Raw genomic sequence first — 13,855 nt, 5'->3', positions numbered from 1 at the left:
TCGGATTTATCGTCAGCGGTAGCTATAAAAGATGGCAGGAGTACGTCAAATATTGTAGGCAAGAGGACTCACCGGTTCGACCTTTGAAGTTATGTACGAACATGCCTATCCGTTGGAACTCCACGTACTTGATGTTGGAAAAAGCTTTGCCAACTGCAAAACAAATTACAGATTTCGTCAACGAGAAGCACTATCTAGAGGAAGTTGTTAGTTATGATGATTGGGCGGTTTGTGAACTTTTTTATTAATTTCTTAAATTTTTTTATGATTCTACTAATACATTAAGTGGTATTTATTATCCGACTACTAATTTAGTGTTAAATATTTTACTTCAAATTACTAAAACTTTTGCTAAATATAGATATAATAACGTTTTAAGGGAAATTGTTTCAAAGATGGAAGAAAAGTATGAGAAATATTGGTTAGATATTTCATTCTTATATGGATTAGGCCTTGTTGTAGATCTTAGGTTTAAATTACACGTAGTTAACTGTATAATTACTGAGTTAGGCCAACATTTAGGACATGATTATGCGTCTTATTTGACTGACTTTAAGCAAAAATTAGATAGCCTTTTTTCCTTATATGAGAACAGGTATAGTGGAAGTGGAAGTGGAAGTGGAATGTTTAGGAGAGACGATCAAGACCCTGATGCCGATCTCCGTCAAGGATTGAGCAAGTGGACGTATATGGAACATGGCAGAAGTAACAGCTCCAGCTCCTACATACATGGACCAAATGAGCTGAATCACTACCTACAAGTGGACCTGTCCTTCATGATGAGGAAGGAGAAATGTGACATGGATATTCTTCAATGATAGAACCAACATGAAAGTCGATTCCCCATTGTAGCCCAAATGTCATGTGACATTTTATCTGTGCCGGTTTCTACAATTGCATCCGAGTCAACATTTTTAACAAGTGGCCGGATTGTTGAAGACAGAAGATGTTCTTTAACCAATGAGATGATTGAAGTGATAACGTGTTTACGAGATTGGACTCATGTAGAAAGAAGACTACAACAGCACCTTGAAGATCCCGAACTACTTGAACTCTTTAGGAATACAGATTTGAATGATGTAAATATTGTTGACGATGAAGATGAATAATTTAATAAAAAAAATTTATTTAATTGTTTATTTGTGAAGCGTGAATGTTTGAAATGTAAATATTACATTTATGTTAAAATTAACTATTAATTAATTTATTATTTTTTTAAATTAATTAAACTTTTATAAACTTACTAATCTATCCCTGAAGAATACTAAAAACCCCCTACAAAATTTCATTTCGCCCCTAAAATATAAAAAAAGATCAGGGGAAAAAAAATAAAATTTTCAGGCCTCTAGGACCGGTCCGGGTCCTAAAATTGCTCATGGGCCTGGGATCGGTCCCACTCCCAATCCCAAAAGGACCAGTCCCAAACGGGCCCAGGCCCGAGCCTGCTTGGGATTGGTCCTTGACCACCTTTAAATTTATGAACTGTGCTAATGGTTTGAAACTTAAATGTCTATTGTCCCTTCATTTGTTGTTGTTGTATTAATATAGAATAAAAAATTAAGAAATTAGAAATTAATATAATGAAAAAGTATGAAAAGACAATCGTACCCTTATACTATTTAATTGTCTCTAACCACATTAATCTGAAAGTAGACCTGACAAAACGGGTGGGTGGGCCGGGTACAGTCCGGGTCTAAACGGGTACGGGTCTTAAACGGGTTGATTTAAACGGGTTCAATACTTTAGGCCCGTACCCTACCCTACACGGGTACGGGGACCCGCGAGTGCCCGTTTCTGGTGAAGTTCCTCTTGACCCTTCTTCTCAAAGTACTTTAGGACCCTTCCAACGAATCTCAACTGCAAATCTTTGTTCTTTTTTCTTCATTCTTCTCTGCAATCTCATGCGCCAGATTCCACCACTCCATCCTCTATACCACCATTTTCACCTCGTACTTCTTCGTCACAACTCACAAGAGACGGCCATGGCTGCCACCTCATCATCTTTATCACCATTCTTCAAACCAAACCCAAACCCAAAAGCAAATACCCAAAAAAGAACAACCTCAAAATCTTCAAACCCTTGAAAAAACAAAAAGAAAAGAAAACTTGTTTCCAAAATTACACAATGTTTTTCATTCTTTCCCATAACTCAACCACATAAAACAAACCCAAAAAAGAAAAATTCTTAAAAGCTCCGAAATATTGAGAAACACGAAGAGAAAACAATTTGAAGAAATGAGAATGTGCTGCTCTACAACCTATCTTGATGAACCAAAAGTGAGAAGGGCTGGCTGAATGGAGATTGTGAATGATTTTGATAGGAAAGAGGCGGACTACGAATGAACAAGAGAAGAGAAGTTTGTGAATAGATTTAGCCAACTCTACCTGCCAAAAAGTTTGATGGGATAGGCCAAAAAGTTTGATGGGATAGAAGAGAAGTTAAGTTTGGAGAGAGAGAGAGAGAGAGAGAGAGAAGGCAAACAAAAGGTGTTGTAGCTGAACGAAATAGAGAAGCAATAGGAACAAAAATAATAATAGTAAAACAAAACAAACAGTAAACAAAGAAATTATACGCGTGATTTACCCTGGTTTACCAAATGTGGGCTACGTCCAGCTGAGTCAATATTATTGAAATATGCCTCACCTTTCTCGTTTACAATGAATGAATTGCTCTAACCTCATAACAAGAGAAAAGTATGTTTATATACTAGGTTTAAGAGATTAAACCTAGTTTTACAAGAATTCCTATTCCTAAATGCTGAAGTAGTCGACAACTCCAACAGTAGCTTGTAGACGTCTGCTCACATGCTACGAAAGAGAAAAACTTTTTTTTATCCGCGCTTTTTTTTATTTAAATTAAAAAGCGGGTGCCCCCGGTCTACCCATTTATAAAACAGGTAGGATCGGGTACAGGTCTTAAAAAATGGGTTTAATAATACAGACCCATATCCTATATAATTTATTCGGGCATGGGGTCGACCTGCGGGTCTCAACCCGTTTTGTCAGGTCTATCTAAAAGGGACTTTAATAACTATTTTTAAATCTTATTGTACCAACATAATATTTTTTTGAAATCTTAAAGATGACAGATATGAATAATGCTATACGTACAACTATATAATGAAGACTCATGCAGTACTACATTTATTTATTTTTCAATTTAATATGTAAATTTATGGTTGCAATGCACCGTATGAATATTTTGTCAATGTGATACAGGTTGTCTAAACGGGATATTTTGTCACAATTTAATATATAATTTTTCATTTTTTAAATTATGATATAGTCACAGAAATCATCACGTTTTTTAAATTTGACTATTTGTTCAAGAAATCAACTTATTAATTTCTTTCTTGGCCAATATTAATTGTAAAGAGTAAACAACTTTTTCCCACCCAAGGTTTGCCTTAATGACATTTTCCACCCAAAAAGTTTGAAAATACCACTTTTCCATATAAAGTTAATATTCTGTTACTAACCAAAGCCGATTCCAATGGCAAAAATTCTCTCTATCACCACTATTTGAACATCGGTATACTCTCTACAAAATCCCTCTCACTTTGGTATTTGATTTCTAGCTGATTTTCGGCCACCGCAATTATAGGGTTTCTTGTTCTTAACTGATTCCGACAACCAATATTTGACTAGTCACCACTATTCGATCCACCAGCCTCCACTCTATAGAATCCGTCTTACGTTGGCTCTTGATAACTTGTCGAGCGCCTGTTAAGAAAGTAAAGTGTATTTTGGTTATTAATATAAAATAAACGTTGGGTGGAAAAGTGATATTTTCAAACTTTTTGGATGGAAAATGTCATTAAGGCAAACCTTGGGTGGGAAATTTATTTACGCTATTGTCAATGTCGAAAACTCTTTCTAAATTATAATTATACTTACGAATAATACTATATACATCTCAAGTTTGCGTCTCAAATGGTGTCACATTATTATAAATTAGGTATGCACTCTAACAATATAATCACATAAGTTTTGGAGCATAAATTGGAATATATAATATTATTCTATAATTAATTCTTTGTGAGGTCTTATGTTTCTAATTGTAACAATTGATCATCAATTAGATGAAATTTCAACTCTAAAATCATCAAGTCTTGAAGGCTCCATCTTCAGCATATGCTCAACATGAGCTAGAGTACTATAGGGACGGATCTAGATCCCAGAATCTTAAACGTAGGGGACAAAATAAAAGCCAGAAAATTGAGGGGCCAAAAAATAATTTTAATGGTTATACAGTTTTTTTTAAAAATAAATTACAAAAATAAAAACTCTGTGAGCCATGCAGGCCACGGAGATTCGGTTCTTTCTTACTACGCCACTGTGTGTTAGATCTTCAATTTATTAATTATAATCTTGATCCTACTACTTTATAAAGGGATCGTCAGAAAAAGGTTCCATGCAATATAAAGATCTTTGCATTGTAATGTTTGGCTCAATTATAATCTTGATCCTACTACTTTATAAAGGGATCGTCAGAAAAAGGTTCCATGCAATATAAAGATCTTTGCATTGTAATGTTTGGCTAAGAGCTCCCCTTTTCAGTTCTTTGATTACTTTTCTTCTTAAATTAAACCAAAAATAATAATAATAATAATAATAAATAATTAAAAAAAAATAAAAGAAGAAGAAAAGAGGCTGAAAATTTTGGAGGGTTGAGAGCTTCAGCAATGGATAGAGGTGATATTTACAGAGTGGGAAGTAGTTTACGTGGAGGAGGAAGTAATTCCTTCTGGAGAAGCGGCAACACCACGGACGTGTTTTCGAGGTCTTCAAGAGGTGAAGACGATGAAGAGGCATTAAAATGGGCTGCATTAGAGAGATTGCCGACTTTTGATCGTCTGATAAAAGGAATATTGACAACTGAAGGAGGTGGTCCTAGTGAAATTGATGTACACAATCTTGGATTTCATGAAAAGCAGCAGTTGATTGATAGGTTGGTGAAGATTGCTGAAACTGATAACGAGCAGTTCCTCTTGAAGCTCAAGAACCGCATGGATAGGTAAGAATTTTCTCCTTTTCAACTTTAACTATGAATTTTAGAACGTAGTCTGATGATTTTCAAGTAGTTTTAGCAGAACTGATAGATTACTCCTTTTGTGAAAATGAAGAGATGTTATCCGAGTTGTCAAGAAGAGAAAAAGCATCAAATATTAAGCCTGACCCTGATATTGATGTCTTCATGAAGGTGAGAGAAGCTGAAATTTGTTTCAGATGATATACATATGGGTTTTTTGTTGGAAGTTCCTTCATGAAAATTGAGAATCAATTCATTCCTTTTATGTCAAATCATTTCCTGAATTATTCTTGATATTTTGTGCTTAATTAGTTGCACTCAAGGTTATTGAGTTTCTTATTTTTCTCGGTCAATTCTAATGTCACAGGCGGCAGCAACCGCAGGCGAAGAAGCCAGTATGATCACTGATTATATTCTAAAGGTAATTAACATAATGAATGATTATCACTCAAGAACAAGTAACATGATTTCAGTGGTATAATTACTCTCCCTCTTAAATTTACAGATTTTAGGACTGGAAGTCTGTGCTGATACCTTGGTGGGTGATGAAATGTTTAGAGGTATCTCAGGAGGACAAAAGAAGCGAGTTACAACAGGTAACACTAAACTTTATTAATTCATTTAAATTGAATACATAGATAAAATTGTTCTTTCCATTTCAATTAAAGCATATAAACATTTTTGGTTCTTTAATCTTAGGCGAAATGCTTGTTGGACAGGCGAATGCACTGTTCATGGATGAGATATCTACTGGTTTGGACAGCTCAACAACTTTCCAAATTGTGAATTGTATCAGGCAAAGCATTCACATCCTTGATTGTACCGCTCTGATCTCTCTCCTCCAGCCGGCACCGGAGACTTACGATCTCTTCGATGACATTATCCTTCTATCTGAAGGTCAAATTATCTACCAGGGTCCTCGAGAACAAGTCCTAGAATTTTTTGAATCCATGGGGTTCAAATGTCCTGAAAGGAAAGGCGTGGCTGACTTCTTGCAAGAAGTATGTGCTAATGGTGGTCTTTTTGCGCGTTTGTTTCCTTTATTTTTGTACAATTGGACATGTAAAGGGTCATATTGAATCTTCATTAATATTGAAATGTTGCAGGTAACGTCAAGGAAAGATCAGCAGCAGTATTGGACAAGTAAAGATGAGCCTTACAGGTTTATAACAGTAAAGGAATTCTCTGATGCATTTCAATCATTCCATGTGAGTCGGAAACTTGGTGATGAGCTTGCAACTCCATTTGATAAGAGGAAGAGCCACCCTGCTGCTTTGACTAGCTAAACATATGGTGTCAGCAAGAAGGAATTGTTAAAAGCTTGCTTCTCTAGAGAATTTTTGCTGATGAAGAGGAACTCCTTTGTTTACTACTTCAAGCTTGGCCAAGTGGGTATTACTATTTGATTTTTTACTTTAGTCTTTTATTTATGTGATAATAATTAATGCTGATATTTTCCCCTGCAACTAGCTTTCGGTAATGGCATTTGTTGCTATGACATTGTTCTTCCGAACCAAGATGCACAGAGATACTGATGTAGATGGAATAATTTACACTGGTGCCCTTTACTTCGCGGCTACGATGATTATGTTCAATGGAATGTCAGAGATTTCCATGACCATAGTAAAGCTTCCTGTTTTTTACAAGCAAAGAAATCTCCGATTCTATCCTTCATGGGCGTATGCTCTTCCAACATGGATCCTCAAGATACCAGTCTCATTTGTAGAGGCTGGTGTTTGGGTATTCTTAACCTATTATGTAATAGGATTTGATCCTAATGTTGGAAGGTAAGAAAATAAAGAAATAAAAAATTTCACTAGGAACTAGCAAATTTTTTGTTCTACACTTTTGTTCTATAAATTCAACTGTTTTAATTAAAAGGTGTTCTACTTGTTGCAGGTTTGCAAAGCAATTCTTCTTGCTCGTAATTCTCAACCAAATGGCTTCTGGTTTGTTCCGACCATACAGCAGCAGGCAGGACCATGGTCATTGCTAGTACATACGTTCATATGTATTGATGCTGCTTGTTGCATTGGGTGGCTTCATGATATTGGGAAGTAAGAGAAGTACCCTATTGTAAAACCCATTCCTGATTTTAGTTAGATCATGAATTGTATTCAAGTTAATTAATTCTTTTTTTTTAATTTGATTTTGGTATTGTGGTAAGATAGGGTATTTCTGTCAGTTTTTAAACTGTGTTAAGGGGTGAAATCGAAGAAATAATCCTGATGGGTTTGCAGTATCAAGAGGGAAAAATTTGGACATTTTTGCTAGGGAAGCTTATGTGGCGGGGTTAAACTGGAAATTAGAGAAATGGGGCAGAATAATTTAGAAAAAACTGTTTTTATTTAAAGGAAGGAACTGGGCAGTTCGCCCAAAGAGAAGAGGAGAAACGAGAGCAGAAGAAAGAAGAAAGAAAGAAGAAGGAGAGAAAGGAGAAAGAAAAGAAAAAAAAAAAAAGGGGAGAGAAGAGAAAAAGAGTGGTTTGGCCGAAAGATAGAGTGAGAGAAAAGAGAAGAACAGAGAAAGGGAGAGTCTATTAGTTTTTAATTCTGTGAACATGCATCATCAAATCGTGATCTGAAGCTCATTCGCCGTCCGATCGTTCTGATTTTCGGATATGTTGTCTAATGAAACACAGCTCTACATTCTGAACGGTGGAGATCGAAATCCAAGCACTGTAATAGGCAGCCAATTATAGGATAAAGAGTGAGTGGCAAAAAAAAAATCAAACTCTTTTCTCCATATTTCAAGGCGTGCATGTGTGATTTGTTGAGTTTTGTTTCTAAGATTGAAAGATTTTACATGCAGGGAGATACATTGCATCCAAATGCTTGAATTCATGTCTGCATGTGTAGTTGTGTTTTCCATATTAATGTTTGATGATGTTTTAGCTGAATGTGAAAGACTGCTTAATTGTTTTCTTTTACATGTTTTTGAACGAATTTTTGAAGTGCCTGATTAGTTTTTAAGTGGGATGCATTTGCTTGTTAATTGTAACCACGTGCACTCGGCTGGATACATATTAGGATGAGTTTGACTTGTGTTTTGATGAAATCATTGCTGGGATTTAAACTGCATACTTGACTGGACACATGTTAAGAAAAGACTGAGATTTGTGATGTTGGTAATAATTTTCTCGGTAAAAAGGGCAAATGGGGTGCTTTTCGTCAGTTTTTGAAGTATGCTTTAAAACCTGCATTTTACCCCCCTATTTTCCATGAAATCTCACATGTTGCATGTCTTATCCTATAGGAAATATTCATATATTATTATTATTTTTTTGCTCTTGGGTTTAATTATAATTATATGTTATATGAGTTTTGACTTTTAAAAGTTTATGTTTGCTTATGATTTGTATCGGACAATGCTAAGATCTGTGATGTTGAATTAATTTTCAATCTGAGTTAAACCGTTAGTTTCTAAAACATGTTTAGAAAGGCAGTTTCACCCCTATATGTGACTTTTGAATATATGTCATATATGTTGATTTATAAGTACATATGAATATGCTATTGACTTACATGTTACATGAGATTATGCATGAGTATGTTGTGGTGCAAAAACCACCCTACGAAGTACCCATCCCCCAGAGATACAGATTTTTGGCTCTGCCCGAGCGATGCAGGATTCCGCTGGGTATGACAGTTTCAGATTTTGGCTCTGCGCATGCGTATGACAGATTTTATTGGCTCGTCCTGGGCGTTGAGTGGTCCCCCAGGTATGACAGTTTTTGAGGCTCTGCCCGCGCGATGATAGACCTTGCCGGGTATGACAGTACTCCCTCGCTCTGCCTGCGCGTGGGACGCCCACCAGGTATGACAGATTTCCCCCAGGTTACTAGTTGTGTGTGAGAGTTTTAATAATAAATGTTGAGGTTTTATACAGAATCCGATACAGTTAAAGGAAGTATCAGAGTACAGTTTATTGAGTGCAGGATGATTAGAAATAATATATATATTGTATGTGAGAACGGGGTGGTTGTTCTATTGCATTTCATAAAGTTACATTGTTGCCAGATTTGCTTGAAAATTGTTGTATGTTAGCATTATTCTTTTTTTAAGAACTTTTAATAACCTCCCCCTTTTCCCCCACTCACTGAGTATCTCAGCTCACCCCTTTTTAAATGTTTTTCCCCCCCACCAGGACCTTCCGGAGATCGTGCTGAGCAGTGAGCCTCCGCTCAGGGTTGTGCCACGCGTTGATATCTTTTATGTGGGTTTATATTTATGTCATTGTAAATTTGGACTTCGTTTCAAGAACTCATGTTTTCCATCATGTATTTCCTTTTGTTTCATATTTTGGAATGGTAGTATAAGTGGAAATACTATGTGTTTCAGGAAAAGTATGTCTTTAAAAGGTTTTGCAGTTTTTCTACATGGCATGTCTCGGGTATCCGAGTCTTGTGGAGGCCCGGATCCTACAGGTGAGGAAATTCGGACGGGTTGTGTCAACTTGGTATCAGAGCTGGTTTTCGATTTTTAAGGGCATTTTTTTTGAAAATTTTACGCATGCAATTTGTCCCTTAATGAAGTTTATTTCCGTCCATGAGTTTTATTTTAGAAACAAATTTGTTTATGTTTTGTAGATATCAGCATGAGTCAACGTGGCCAGCCTCGCACGAAATCCGTGAGAGAATTATTAGTTCCTAGGGTGCTCAGAGGTGATGATGCCTAGGGAAGAGAGATAGAAGAGGTCGATGCCCACAAGTCAGGACCTCAGGCCCCCCAGGAGGAATCAGATGCCGAAAATAAAAATGTCGAGGAAGGACCAATGAATGACACAAATACAGGGCTCCAAGGTGATGGAGATACATGGAGCTGACTATGAATAGTACTCAACTAATGACTAGGGTAATGCAGTAGGACGCATGGGATCAGGGAGAAGGAAAAACTATAGAGAGAGCAAGAAAATTAGGGGCAACAGACTTTGAGGGACGGGAGATCCCACAGATGCCGCCTCCTGGATGGATCAATTAGAGCAAGTATTTGGGATGATGGAGTGCACTGATGACCAAAACTACGTTTGCTACCTTTCTACTTAGGCAGGCTCGTCATGGTGTGGAGATCGGTACAACTTAGATATGGGGATCCGACAACAATTACTTGGGCCAATTTCCGTCAGAGTTCTTCGATCATTATTTTCCTGTGGTGTATCAGGATGCTAAACAGAGTGGTTTCTCAGACTAACACAAGGAAATATGTCAGTGGAGGAATATTTGATTAAGTTTATTGTAGTTATCTCGTTTTGCCCCACTTATAGTCGGAAATGAAGAGCAAAATGTAGGAGATTTGAGGAGGGCCTCAGAGGTAGGATCAGAACAATAGTGCCTCACACTGCTGCTCAGAGTTTGGGAAATTGACAGAGATAGCTATGAGAACTGAGAGTAATTTGGAGAGTTGTGATAAGGGAGAGCCACGAAGACCGAACGTATAACCGTGAATGCATTGGCGGCCCTAGTAATAGAAATCAGAAAAGAGAGGGTAGTTTTTCTGGGACCTCAAGCAGTTCAGGACGGATTCAAAGATATGCTCAGAGTCAACATTCAGGAGACAGTAGTAATTGAATATGAGGTCTCAAGTTAATAGATATCAAAGTGGTGGTGCAAGCGAGAGCCAACGACCACCCTGTAACAGTTGTGTAGGTTCCACTCGGGGCATTGTCAGAAAGGAGCTTCAGGTTGTTATCATTGTGGTAGTTTGGCCATATCAAGAGAAATTGTCCCATTTTGGCCAAGGTGTAACGCCCTAGTTCAACAATTTCAGAGGAAATAGGGGCCATTTTCAAGGACAACAGAGATCTGTTCAGAAGCCCAAGTAGTGTTGCAGGTAGAAATAGTGCTAAGACAGAGAGGAACAGGCGACCTCAGACTCAAGCTCGTTCTTTGCTCTCACCGAGCAGGATGCCCAAGCCTCCCCGGACGTGGTTACGGGTATGTTGACTGTTTTTGATCATGAGGCCCGTATTTTAATTGATCCAGGTTCTACACATTCTTTCGTTTCGTATCATTTTGCTGTGCATGCAAATAGAAATTAGAACCCTTAGAGTGTAAATTAGCATATCCCCCCTATTGAGATTCTTTAATGGTTGAGTATGTGTATAGACTAGTTGTGGTGAGGATTGGTGCATGAGTTGAAAGTAATTTGATTCCTAGACATGCCCTATTTGATGTGATTTTGGGAATGGATTGCTAGCCTTGCATCATGCCACCGTGGATTGTTTCCGTAAGGAGGTAACCTTTAGGAAGCGAGGGAAACCAAATTGTTTTTTTTGTGAGCGTCGTATCCTTCCTTCTTGTGTTATTTCAGCGATGACTACCAGGCGACTACTCAAGAAACAATGTCCCCTTATCTAGCTCATGTGGTGGACACTAGAATTAGTGAATTGAGGTTAAGGGATATTTTGGTGGTGAGGAATTCCCAGACGTATTTCCTGAAGACCTTCCTGGTTTGCCACTTTAGAGAAATGTGATTCACTATAGATTTGGTTCCCGGTTCAACCCCCATATCCATGGCCCCTTATAGAATGGCACCACGGGAATTGCAAGAGTTAAGGTACAACTGCAAGAATTGGTGGATAAGGGTTTCATTAACCTAGTGTGTCACCGTGGGGAGCACCAGTTTTATTTGTTAAAAAGAATGGTACTTTCAGATTATGCATAGATTACCGACAGTTAATAAGGTAACAGTGCGTACAAGTATCCTTTGCCACGGATCGATGACTTTTTGATCAATTGCGGTGCTAGGGTCTTCTCCAAAATGAATCTAAGGTCTGGTTACCATCAACTAAAGATTAGAGACTGATAAACCAAAACAGCATTCAGGACCCGTTATGGACATTATGAGTTCTTAGTGATGCCTTTTGGCTTAACCAATGCTCCTGCACTTTTATGGATCTGATGAATAGGGTGTTTCGTCCATACCTAGACTGGTTTGTGGTTGTGTTCATTGATGACATTTTAGTGTACGAGAATAAGAGGAACATGAGGAGCACCTCAGGATGGTCCTACAAACCCTCAGGGAAAATAGACTCTATGCGAAGTTTACTAAGTGTCAATTTTGGCTCAATCAGATTACGTTCTTGGGTCAGTGATCTCGGCGAATGGTATTAGTGGACCCCAGAAGGTAGAAGTAGTGTTGAATTGGGAGAGACCTATCAATGTGACAGATAAGAAGGTTCCTCGGGTTGCGCTGGATACATCGGAGATTTGGGGAAGGATTTTCTAAGATAGCAGCCCCTTTGACCAGATTGACTCGGAAGGAGGTAAAGTTTGAGTGGGATGACGATTGTGAGCGATTTTCCAGGAATTGAAAGTAAGGCTAACTTCAGCCCCCATACTTGCCTTGCCTTCCGTAATGATGGATTTGTGGTGTTTAGTGATGCATCCCGTCAAGTTTAGGTTGTGTGTTGATGCAACATGGGAGAGTAATAGCCTATGCCTCCAGGCAACTCAAAAACACGAGTGAATTACCCAACCCATGATTTGAACTCGCAGCGGTAGTCTTTGCCTTAAAAATTTGGAGACATTATCTGTATGGTGTACTTGTCAGATTTTTACGGACCATCAAGTTTGAAATATTTGTTACTCAAAAGGAATTGAATCTGAGGCAGAGAAGTGATTGAGCTTATCAAGGATTATGACTGTATGATTGATTATCATCCTGGTAAGGCCAACGTAGTGGCGGATGCCCTAAGTAGAAAAACCCCGAGCATCATGGCGCATATGAAGGTGCGTTCTCCCTTGCTTACGGAGTTGAGGACCTTGGGAGTTGAGTTGGGAATGAATGAGTCAGGGTACTTTTAGCATATTTTCAAGTTAGGCCTATTTTGGTGGATCGACAAGAGAGTCTCAGTTTATGACCCTAAATAATAAGTTAATGGGAGAAGTAAGTGAGGGGTTGCGGACAGATTTTTGGATTAGGGGCGATGGTATGTTAATGATGGGGAATAGACTTTGTGTGCCCAATGCGGAAGAGTTGAAAAGGGAGATATTAGAGGAGGCTCATTCGTCAGCCTATGCTATGCATCCAGGTAGTACAAAGATGTACCGTACTCTAAAGGAACATTACTGGTGGCCAGGTATGAAAAGGGAAGTAGCTGAGTTTGTTTCTAGATGCTTAGTTTGTCAACAAGTTAAGGCTGAACATCAGAGGCCAGCAGGATTGTCCCAACCGCTTCCTATTCCATAATGGAAATGGGAGCACATTACCATGGACTTCGTGTCCAATTTCTTGGACGATATACGGGTTGGTTGCATCACAATTTGGAGATATAGAGGATAAACTTGACACTGGTGAAACAGTGAAGCAATTTTTGGATTATTTTTTTGGTTACAAGCATGATTTTCTTGGAGTAGTTGCAGTTGTTGTTATTCTCTTCACTGTGCTCTTTGCATTTGTCTTTGCTCTGGGGGTTAAGATGTTAAATTTCCAGAAGAGATAGAATATATTGTCTTGTTATTCTCTTCACTGTGCTGTTTACATTTATCTTTGCTCTAGGGATTAGAATATTAAATTTGTTTAATCGAAGAATTGTATGTTTCAATTCATTTATTAATTCAGTACGACTTACAGGCTTTATATAAGGAGGATACAATCTAAGGAATCTCCTAATTATGTCAATTATAATATACAAACATAATCAGGAGATTAAAGGATATCAAGGACATTATGAGTATCCTAAAACTAACAAAATAAGAAGATCCAAAAATATTCAGGAAATATTGTTGAAATCTCAACACCCCCTCTCAAGTTGGTGCGTAGATGTCACACATACCCAATTTGTCTAAAATTTGTGAGAAAAATATACGTTTGGAGACAACCT

At 37.8% G+C, this 13,855-nt stretch overlaps 1 pseudogene; it reads left to right on the top strand.

Moving 5' to 3' along the window:
• The first annotated feature begins 5,128 nt into the window (after window positions 1-5,128).
• LOC116135271 lies at window positions 5,129-6,823 on the top strand (annotated as a pseudogene).
• The last annotated feature ends 7,032 nt before the right edge of the window (window positions 6,824-13,855 follow it).

The sequence above is a fragment of the Pistacia vera genome, unplaced genomic scaffold (assembly GCF_008641045.1).
Source record: "Pistacia vera cultivar Batoury unplaced genomic scaffold, PisVer_v2 Contig298, whole genome shotgun sequence".
Lineage (NCBI taxonomy): Eukaryota > Viridiplantae > Streptophyta > Magnoliopsida > Sapindales > Anacardiaceae > Pistacia > Pistacia vera.
Note: the sequence above shows the minus strand (reverse complement) of the source record. Positions and strands in the feature narration are given on the sequence as shown.